The sequence below is a fragment of the Rutilus rutilus genome, assembly GCF_951802725.1.
Source record: "Rutilus rutilus genome assembly, chromosome: 4".
NCBI classification, from domain to species: Eukaryota; Metazoa; Chordata; class Actinopteri; order Cypriniformes; family Leuciscidae; genus Rutilus; species Rutilus rutilus.
The window spans coordinates 31,081,616-31,093,786 of NC_140212.1; positions in this window are offsets into that span (position 1 = coordinate 31,081,616).

Consider the following 12,171-nt stretch of genomic DNA (forward strand, 5'->3'; position numbering starts at 1 on the left):
GATCCTGGCCATTTTGCTTTCACATTTGTGATATGGAAGATTTTAGTCAACTGCCTTTTAAAAAAAATTTTTTTTTTATAATATTACTAATCTGGAATATTAAGAATCACAATAGTAACTGGGCTGCACATTTACACTGTGAACCCTCTTTCTGTTCACATAATCCCCTTCATTGAGGCCTTGATGGCAGTCTATAGCCTATAGTCTACCAATCACGTTAGTGAAGCCTGAGTGACATATACTGTAATCGGCATGGTCATGATTGCATGATCTTCATAAAAAATTATGATAGCCTAAAAAAAAAAAAAAAAGGCTTAAAAAAAAACTGCTTTACAACATTGGGTCTTAAGTGGCTTGGAAATGCCCCAAAAAAACAACCTAAAACTGTTTTTTAAACCTAAAAGCGCCAGGTAAACTCCGAATGACATGACAGACAGCACTTTCCATCAAGTTCTCCGCATCTCCAATAGTGTAAAGGAAAGAGCCACTCGCAAATAATCTTAGGGCAATGCAAACAGTTTGTGCTGTAGTTAAAGCCCGACTCCGACAAGTCGAAAATAAATGTGCGTTTCTAACAAATGAATAATGTAAACGACAATCTCACGAGTCACGAGAAAAAATATATCTCAGAAAGTGCACTATCGCGCTGCGCTGGACTTCCCGTATCACATCAGCTCCGCTTATAAAGCCGCAGTCTAATCCTGATAACATGAAATAAGCCTGCTCGCGAGCAGGTTTAAGATTGCGCACCTGTTGCTATGACAGCAAGTCCAGGATGAGCGTCGAAGAACCAAACAATCCAAGATCATGCCAAATCCCCAACAATCAAATCCAGCTAAGTGAGTTAGCGACGTACGAAGAACGGGCCCCTGATAACACTTTCTCTCCAACACACAAACATCAGTTTAATAAAACATCAGCTGCCTGACAGTTAACATTCCAAAAGTTGTGTTTGTGGGTGAAAACACTGTAAACAATGCAGTTGCAAAAAGTGTGAAGTGTGTGTTGTATGTTGTGAGAGTTCAAGTGAGTGCGTGAGTGTGTGTGTGTGCCTGATAACACTTTCCCTTCAACACACACAAACATCAGTTTAACAAAACATCTGCTGCCTGAACAATTATGAACAATTATACCATTTAGTTTTAGTGTTTTACACAGGGGGCAAAAAAAAACTCAGGACTCCAATCAAGAAGTGTAAGAGTGTGAGTGTGTGTGTGTGTGTGTGTGTGTGTGTGTGTGTGTGAGTGAGTGAGTGTTGAACTAGTTTCTACGACTCATAAGCTTTGCATAACCTACACATCAATGTCCATGTAAAAAAAAATGTAAAATGACAAATAATATACAGTAGATGCCTCACATACATCACAGGTCTTGTAAAAATTTGAGGGCTCCTCTTTAAGGAAGTAAGGCAGGCCAAGAAGGACAACTGCTCTCCTCTGCGGGTTCGAAATCTGCAAAAAATGACAGACCAGAGGGGACTCTTAAAGGAGAATTCCGGTATTCAGCACTGAATCCGTTTTCTGGTTTGTTTTGGATAGAGTGGTGGACACAGAAATGTTGTCGATGGGTCCTGTCTCGGACCGAGTCAAAATGTACGAGATAGGACCCATCGTCAAAATTTCTGTCCATCACTCTAGTTCATCCAAAACAAACCAGAAAATGGACTCAATGTGTTTAATACCAGAATTATCCTTTAAGCAGAATCTTCATAGTGGTTGCATGAGATTTTTTCTAAAAGCAGTGAGAGTTTACTATTGCTTAAGCTAGAGGGAAAACTACTCACATATTCATCCAGAGACTGGAGAAGGACCTGTAGTTCTTTGACAGGATTGTCTCTCGCCCTGTATAACCTCAGGAATATATGGCACATATTCATCAAGTCGGTCAAAAAAGGTCTTCTTGAGGTCCACGGACACTATCCGTCTGAATTCTGTCACAATCTACTCAAAATGAAAGACACAAAATAGGAATATATTGTATTAATATTATTAAACAGAAACAAGCCATCAAAATGTTTCACAAGTGGATCAATATCAATTCTGTTAAATTAAAATCCTATATTTCAAAAAGTAGAAATTATATTAACCTGTCGCTCTGAAAACAAAGCAGACCACCTGCTTTTCAACTCCTTAACTGGGGGGCTCATCTCCGATTACCTCTTTCCTTCTCAAAGAAAAGGTGCTCTCCATGAGGGCATCCACTTTCTTTCCATCGATTGTCCTTTTTTTCATCTCACTCTCTAATGCACATCTCTCCTCTTCAAGAGTGGTTGAGCTCTTTCCATGAGGAAAATCGGGCAGAAAATTAACCTCTGACTTCCTTGCCTTCTGTCTTTTCCTTTTCTTCCCTGATGCTGGCTGCTTACTGTTCACAGAGAGCTCCAATGATCCAGCAATGCGCAGTTTCTGCCTAAAATTCCCCATCTTGAACACCAGTCTGTACTTCCAGCCATACCACCCGCAGGAAGATCCCCTTTCCATCAAGCATGGGTATTTATCAATCAGTGATTTTGCCACAAGGCCACATTCTGCACTAGTTGGATGGGTTTTAAAGGCATACATGTCCTCTGCAAGTTTGTCCAGAATGTCACTCTTCAACTCTTTAGGCACATCCTTACTCACATCCGACAGCAGCGAGCCATCTTTATGATATGCGTTATTTCCGTGCTTGAGTCTTAACTCAACATCAGAAGAAAATTTGGGAACAATAAAGGGATCTGGCCATGGTCTATCACGGACAGGTGTTGAACTTCCTGACAATGCTGATGGCAAGCTTGCAATGTCAAGAGAGGTATCTGAGATTTGGCTATCAAATGAGGGCTCTGATGTTTGCTTTTGGAAAACTTTTAGCGTAGCTCTCTCTTCAGGCAAATCGGACATGTTGGTCAAATTACAAAGTTCATTTCCGAAAACAGGGTCCTCAAATTGTACAACTAACAGTCCTTCTAAGCCAAGTTCTTGCTGCAGTATGATCATCAGTTCCTCCACTCTTGCAGGGAGAATTTCCAGGTGCAGTCTCCGGATGTCATCTAGAGCAAGAATAACTCGAAACAGCCTGGTTCCTAAAACCAGACACAAAAGACATACAAAGAAAAAAACTAAATAAGGTGAAACTAGCATGCGTATGGAATGTGAAAGACAGTACATGTCAACATGCAAAGCCAGAAGAAAAACACTGTCTCAAGTATGACACTTATTTCTCAAATGAGTAAATATGCAAGCAACTAGTCAATTCATAAAGAAAACAGTTAGATGAGCAAACTGGTTAAGAGTTAACTTAATGACCTTCAATCATTTTGTATTTCTAGAAACATTAGAATGAAATAATACTAAACCTTAGTGATATGTATTGTTTTCCTCGAATGGTGTAGAGCGAAAGTGGAGAGTAGTCGTTCAGGTCCTGAGGGCCTATGATGGAAATTTCAGAGGTCATGCTCATGCACAGTTCAAAGCATCGGAGGTGCTCCACATACCAGGCTGTGAAATGTTGGACTATGTTGGACAAGGTGTGGATAATGTTCTATAAAATGGTGCTTAGGTCTCAGTCTGAAGTCTGGAAAAACCTCCTGGAGTAAGTTCCTGTGATCTGAGATTTTACATTCCAAGTAGCATAAAGATTCATCTGTGAACTTTGAGCTACACAATAGTTCAGCAATGTCCTTTAAATCCATAAGAATGCCCCATGTTTTGTTATCCTCAGGCACTAAATGGCCAATCATGAGAGGTAGCAACCGTAGCAAGGTCCAATTTTCATGACCGTTACCTCCAATTGATCCTTTTACACGAAAGGTCTGTGATATTTCTTGAGGTCTGTTAAGTCTATCAGCAAATCTATAAGGAAATGTCTGAATTACATTGTTCAATTGATCCAGTGTGAAAAATTTTCTCGAAATTAAATCCTTTAAACAAATCCCCAGCTCCACCGGAACTATTCCCTCAAATATATCATGCAAGAGGTCTGGAGGGAATCCTCTTGCAGTTTGAAAATAAGACAATTTGTTCAATGCACAGCCTTCCTTCACTCCATCAACAATTGTCAATCTTTCATTTTGCTGCAGTTCAGACAAACAGTTATCGAGGGACTCTTGGGTCCTCAATGGAAATTTTCCACTTTTTACTTCATAATCTTGTATATTCTCACGATCAGCTAAACAAAATCTACAGACCTTCCCTGCACTGAAACTTTCTTGAAACCCAGCTAATGAGTGTGCACCAAGGTTATCAGAGGATACATAAAGAAGTGTGCCAGTTACACTTGCTCCTAGTTTCTGTACATAAAGGCCCTGATTTTCAAGCACCTCAATATCTTTCAGAAGAGGCTCAAGAATCCTATCATATCCAAAAGTTTTGATGTCACTACTATAACACAAAGTTGCAAGATAGATAGACGAAAGAGATGATCTATATTTAAGAGGTAGATTAGCAATCACCCAATAGATACCACAAATCTTGTGTTTTTTTCTAGAGGTACCCAAGGGATTACATATCTCAAAATCAGCTATGTACAACCCTACAGCAATGTGAAATTCCTCACCACAGAGAAGATGATTCTCTTTCTGATATGAACCATCATAAAATGAACTGTACTGACTTGTTTCTGAGCTGCAGAACTTTATCAAGTACTTCATTTCTATTTAGCAACTCTGTGAGAAGGCGCAAAATTGGTACATAAGTAAAGGTTGTCTTTCTGGTAGTATCTAGTACATATTCAACTGGTTCAATGACAGTGAAATTGTCTTTATAGAATTTAGATCTCTTATGAGTTGTGCCAAGTTGACCTTCTTTAGACAGGAAATTTAAGGGGCTTGCTCTCTGAACAATGCCAGACACCTGAGTAAGTATAGAGACATCAGGGTTGCAGTTATGCTGCTGTATTGTGCGTCTTATTGATCTAATACTGTAATCTTGAGCTATGCGGTTAATTTCATAGAGGTCATCCACTATTTCTTGAATTGCTGATTTAGATATATGCAAGACTGTTTGCATTCGTAAAAACAAGGAAGCGAGACTATGCTTAATGGAATCCTCAATGCCATCTTCCTGGTGGTCAAGATCATCATCATCATTAGAACATAACTCAATATCAGCTTCTATATGTTCATAGTCTACAACAGCATGGTCCTCTATTCCAAAATGAATAAGATCCGGTCTTATATCATCTAAACTAGGAGCATGATGATACCTGCTCTTGTGAGCTTTAAAAGTGTTAAAGACGTTTGACTTGAAGGAACACTGTTTAAAAGGGCAATTCACTGTTTCTGTGCTTTTAACATGCTTTCCTAAATGAACAAAGTACTTGGTTACATCAAAGGGCTCACAAAAATCACACAATTCACAAAGCAGTTGTGCATTTACTGGCGCAGAGTCTAATTGTCTTTCATGTTGGGCCACCAAATGCCTTTTTAGAGCCACCTGAGTTTTGAAGGTACAAGGGCAGTCTATGTGTATGCAAGGCAGAGGGCAAGAAGGTCCATAATGTCCATGCTTAAGTTTATAATGTCTTATTAAAGTCCTCTGATTTCCTGTAGAAAACCTGCAGAACTTACAGGTCCACTGCATAAATTGGCAAAGAAAGGTGAAGTATCCTCCAACCAGTTATTTCTGTAAGGAAAAAAGAAGAAATAATGAGCCAGCAATGCATGCTTCAAAATGCAACAAGTTGTTCAAGAATTCATATTTCATATTATCGATAGTTAAATATGCGTTGCATTGCATTAATCAGGCTTTTCCCTTGGCAAATATTAAACATGACCACTGCACCTCACACTACATTAGACACACACCTCTTTCTTCAGGCACAAAATAATAGAAACATTACATGTTGTTGTGCATTTTAAGACCATAAAGATTGAAATTTAAGACCTACACAACGCATTCTACACGAAGAAATTCTGAAAAAAATATTTTATTTTTGAATTCAGTCATTGAACAAGCATTCATTTAATTTACAGATAAAGCAATTAGTAACCATATGGCCCGGTTATAGCAGGCTACGAATCAATTCCCTCTTTATAAACTCCCCCAATCCAAATCTCGCCACATAAGCGATCTTGTTGGGCCCGCGAGAGTACGTTTTCGCGATTACTGAATCAGGAAACATCACTTGGAAAAGATCGCTAATCTCATTGTTGCTATTAAATGAGTGGTGTTTAGTCACCGTGTGTAGTATCCAAAGTACCTCGGCTTTCGACGTGTCAGTCGATCCAAAAGTACCCCAAAGGTCGTTCGACGGAGCTGCGATATTGCGCTGGAGACTGGAGGGACCAGGCATTGAGGAGGACGACGGCAGGGGTGAGGCACAAAACTGGCTGATTGGCCGAGTCTGCTGAAGGCATTTTGCGGCTAGCTTGTGTTTCTCCGATCTGGCGTGTGACTCCAGCGCCTTCACACCCAGAGTCCCCAACTTAATATTTTTTTGCAAAGTTTGCAGCGAGCCTCGTACCTGGAGCTGGGTATCACTTCTAACCAACAGCAGAAATCGCTGTGATCTAGCCACGTTATGCGCGGGCGATATGGCAAAAATATCATATCACGATTTTTTTCAGGAAAATCACGATTCACGATTTTATCACAATTCTTTTTTATGTTTGTTTTACTATTTTGTGACTGAGCATTAGAGCCAAACTAATGTCCATATTTTAACAAAATATAAAATTAAAAAGAATGGCAGACAGGGGCGAAGATAAAAATATTTGTCATTATTTTCTTTGTTATTAAATTTAAGATCAAGGATACACATTACACATATACAACTTAATATACAAATAAATAAACAGTGCTTTATGTTTTCAGCTACAGTATGTGTATTTAATATTGAAGAAAGTAATTAAATGAACAAATATGAAAATAAAACTAAACATAGGCTTCACTGTATAAATTATACATTGATACTTATTAAAGCTACTATTAAAGTTATCAGTCAAGAGCAGTGAGTGATTTTCTCTTTGCATTTTGTTGTTTTATTAATTTACTCTCTCAAGTTGTTTTAAACTCGAATAAGTTTCTTTCTTCTGTTGAAAATAAAAGTTATTTGGAAGAATGTGGGTAACCAAACAGTTGATGTACCCCAGTGACTTCCATAGTATATTTTTCTCCTATGGAAGTCAATGGGGACCAGCTACTGTTTGGATAGCCACATTCTTCAAAATATTAATATTAGAAAAATATTAGAAGGAAATTAATACAGGTTTGTTACAACATTAGATAATAATGTAAATAATGATATAATTTTTATTTTTGGGGTGAACTATCCCTTTAAGGACAAGCGGCAGCGTGTTTACTAGTATTACTACTGTCTCTTTAACCCCTTCCCCATCACCCCCAATTTTGGCAAGTGCTGCATACATGAAATGCCCAAAATAAAAAGGTTACTGCTCATAAGTAATTCTGAATAGAAACATAACACACATACATTTAGAAAGCCAACACTTGAGAGTTTATAGTTCAAGACTCAAAATTAACCAGACTGTTATTAATATTGAGATATATAAGCTCAAACATATTTTGAACTAAAATAATCTGGGATCACCAGTGATCCCTGACTGGTAAGGGGTTTTTAAGAGCTGCGTGCGACGCGTCTAATATACACACATTTGACAAGCAGATTTTCTCTAAATTTTCTCAAGTTTGCTTTCACTTTAGACATAACCGGCTTTGTTTATGTAAACATTGTGTGTATTTGACAGTATTAGCACAATAAGACTCGAAAGATAACTGTCCAGTTATCCAGGCACTGGTAGACAGGCTTTTAGTGCATGTGAGCTTCACATGTAATGTTAAGCGCAAACGCACACATTAAGCCTGTTTTATGCTTCTGCGTCAACTCCACGCCGTAGCTACGCCGTCACTCCTACGGCGTCGTGGCCGTTTTATGGTTCTGCGTCGAGTTGTGTTGCATCACGGTGCATTTCACCGCCAGAACGCTGGGGGGTGGTTCGCGAATCTCTTTGCTAGTTTGTTTTGGTTCCGTGCGCCGTTCCGCTTTTTCATTTCCGACAATGGCGAGCGAAAGAGAGAGAGTGTTGTTGCAGCTGGAGCTAATCGACGTTGAACAACAAATGATTTTATTGCAAATGTTTAATCGCAGAAGAAAAAGAAGACGTCAGCGAAGGTGGTCTGTACGACCAGTGCACAAAGACAGGGAAAGGATTGGCGAATTTGTTACGGTTGTTCGACCACTGAGGGACTTGGACGAAAAAATGCACTTTAAGTATTTTCGGATGTCGAAAGGTCGATTTGACGATCTTGTTCATCGGTTAAACCCGTTAATACAGCATCAGAGTACACACAGTATGCCTATTGACCTCGCTCAGAGACTGGCAGTGACTTTGAAGATTTTATCTTCGGGTGCAAACAAACAGATCACCGGGTTGGGCTACAAAATGGGTGCGACCACGGTGTCCCGCATAGTATCGGAGGTCTGCAAAGCGCTGTGGACTGCGCTGCAGCCCGAATTTTTGCCCTGCCCTTCAACCAGCCAGTGGGAAGCTATTGCTTCAGATTTTTGGCGACTTTGGAACTTCCCAAACTGCGTTGGAAGCCTCGACGGGAAACATGTTAACGTCAAGGCACCACCAAACGCAGGGAGTGACTATTTGTGATGCGATCTGGGAAAACGCGTCGGATGTCGCGCTGGGCCGTTTTCAGTAAATTCCAAAATAGTTTGAATGTCAGTTTTTTTGTAAAAAAAAAATTTCCATTAAATTATTATTCTATAACATCTTTTCTCTTATCTCTGAAAATATCTTGGCAAAATTCCCTTGTTTAGTGCAGAAAAACAGCGATTTATAGTGTCAAGCTGAAAATACTCTCTTTCTCTAATGCATTCTATGCGACCATTAACGGCCGGCAGAGGTGAAAAAAACAAAACAGTCGCCGTATATCCCATACACCTGTCCGTCTCGTAACACTACAAAGATAGTTTACCTTTAAAATAAACCAAATACATGTACAGTGAATGTGTATAGTGCGCATTTCGCGCCAATCCTGTTTAAACTATAACGTCACGCAGTTTCATAACAATCGCGAGATGGACGCGTCTCAACGGTGACAGTTATTTAAACCTGTTTTTCTCAAAATTCCGTTCCAGAAAATCATAGAGATCGGCCGACTTCAGATAAACATAACTTCTGCTACCAACAAGCTATGATAAAAATAAAAACAGATTTGGAAAGGGCTTGATACCAGCATCCATATGATATCAAAACCTGTAATAGGTAAAATTTCACCATGTGGTGGGTTTTCCCAGATCGCATCACATTTTAATTACAAGGGGAATCACTCCATTGTTCTCATGGCAACCTGTGATGCCAGGTATCGGTTCACGATGGTGGACGTGGGAGGATATGGACGGGAAAGCGATGGTGGCGTTTTCAAAGCGAGTAGATTTGGGTCGATGCTGCTGGACCACCAGTTGAATCTGCCCCAACCAACTGAACTGCCTGGGACCAGAGTCCAAATCCCTCATGTTATCGTTGCTGATGCTGCCTTCCCCCTACACTGCAATCTCATACGTCCCTTTCCAGGTATGTAAATGAAATTAATTAAAACATAGTAGGCCTACATTGTGTCTTCATAACGTGTTTGTTATGCCTATGATTGTGGTACAGTGATTAATACTCTGTGTTTTCTGAAACAGGGGGGAACATGACCAGGGACAAGGAAATATACAATTACCGCCACTCCAGAGCAAGGCGGGTGATTGAAAATGCCTTTGGCATCATGGCTGCACGGTGGAGAATTCTGGGAAGACCAATTGAGTTCCATCCAGACAAAGCTGTGAGTGTCGTTAAAGGGTGTGTTGTCCTGCACAACTACCTCACCTACACAGATGAAGTGAACACCCCAGAGAGCCGATATGTACCACCACATTTTCCAGACTGTGACTCTGAAGGGACTGTGCAGCCTGGAGAGTGGCGAAGAATGGTGGCAGACGACACTAACTTTGTCCCCATAGAACCAACACGGATGTCCAGGGCCCGTTCCACCCGAGCTGCCATAGCTGTTCGGAATGACTTGAAGGCTTTTTTTCAGTCTCCACATGGAACTGTGCCATGGCAGGATAATGTAGTGTCCCGTGGCAGACTTGGTTAATTACTGTATATCCATGATGTAACCGTGAACATTGTATTGTAAATAAACAACAAACTTTTTTCAAAACAAACGTTGATTTATTGATTGATTGATTTAATTTATTTCGAGCAAAAAAAAGAAAGAAAAGAATATATAAATATATACATATATATTAACAATAAAAAATAAAATAAAAACACAGTTTATCACCCATATACATACATATGCATATGCATATATTTTTGTGGGCTTTATACAAGAATTGAGCAGTAAAAAAATCAACTAGATCAAAAAGTTGTAAAATTTTAGATTGCAGAAATATGTTTGTGTGATCAAAATATCCCACCTTGTGTATAATTCTAACTCCTCGTTTTTGGAGTAAGAAGAGGGTATGTAGTGAACTTTTATAATTATTGCCCCAAATTTCTATACAAAAAGTTAAATAGGGCAAAACCAGTGAACAATACAATATATATAGTGCATTATATTCCAAGACATTTAACTTTATTAATTATAGAAATACTTTTAGATACTTTACCTTGTATGTATCTGATGTGTGGTTTCCAGCTTAATTTACTATCAATAGTTATTCCCAAGAATTTAATGTGACACTATTTATAATGCAACACCATAAATACTTAATAATATTTCTGCATTTTCTTTATAATTACCAAACATCATTACCTTAGTTTTATTTAAATTCAAAGATAATTTATTAATATCATCCATATTTTTAGTTTTACTAATTCTTTATTTACTATCTTTATAAGTGTATTATAATTATCAGTACGAGGGTGCAAATGTTCAAGTGTTCACAAGATGTTGTATGAGACTGAAGGCTTTGAAGGTAACTGTGAACATTGTATTGTAAATAAACAACAAACTTTTTTTGTGCAATGAATAAAAAAGCGCCAAGAACAAAGGGCAAACGTTTAAGTACAATAAAAAATATAAGAGTAATAGGCACAAGAAACACACAATATAAAACACAATATAAGTTAACTGTAATATAAAACATTATCTAAGAAAATTAACTATTTACAAATATTTACAAAAGTGCACTGAATCAGTACGAAGGTGCAAATGTTCAGTCTTGCTCTCATACAACATCTTGTGAACATTAAGTTCTATTTAAGTACAATAAAAAAATATAAGAGTAATAAACAAAAAATAACTATTTACAAATATTTACAAAAGTGCACTGAATCAGTACGAGGATGCAAATGTCCAGTCTTGCTCTCTGCTCTCATACAACATCTTGTGAACATTAAACATAACATCAGCCCTGCGCCCCTCTGGCACTCTTCGCAGCAGATCAGCCACTGTCTGGCCAAATCGGCTACACTCGTCGCTGGTGTCCTGCACCAGCTTTTCTTGAAGATACATGCGGCATTCGTCCAGCTGCGTCATCTGCTTTATTAGCCAGTCATCCTGGTTCCTCTTCTGTTTAGACCCCACTCTGGACACAGGTGACTCGGCAAGGATTGAAGATGGTGGGCTACACGCAGCAGGCACAGGTGGTGGTTGAGTAGACAAAGAGAATGGCCGTACAGGTGAGGTTGGTGGCTGGGGGGACACAGAGGATGACTCAGAAGATGAAGTGGATGGCATGGTGTCGGAATCAGAAGACGGTGAGGTCTGTTCCTGTTAAAGACAGAGCAGATTAGATTAGATTCAACTTTGTCATTGTGCAAAGACAACGATGATTTGTTGGTCTTTGTCTGTGCAGGTAATTACAGTGTGGTCTATGCAGTCTGATTTACGACCAGAGGTCTGGTATAAGATATGGAATTAGCAGCGCCATGAAACCAGCAAAGCAAAACAAAATTTTCAGCATGTTATGTTACATTTTGTTTGCACAGACGTTACAGACTATACATGACGACATGTATTCGGACAACCTGATAGCACTGTTAGCTAGTTAGCTTAGTAGCACACACAAAAAGAGGTACAACAACAAACTTATATTTACCTTAGGTTCGAAATTCGACTCGGTTTCCCGGTGTTTGACATGGGGTGCCAGCCAGGACAGAAAATGGTAAAATGCAGGCACCTTTTTGCCGCCTGGATCACTGCTTCTTTGCGCCAGCTTTTTGCGGAG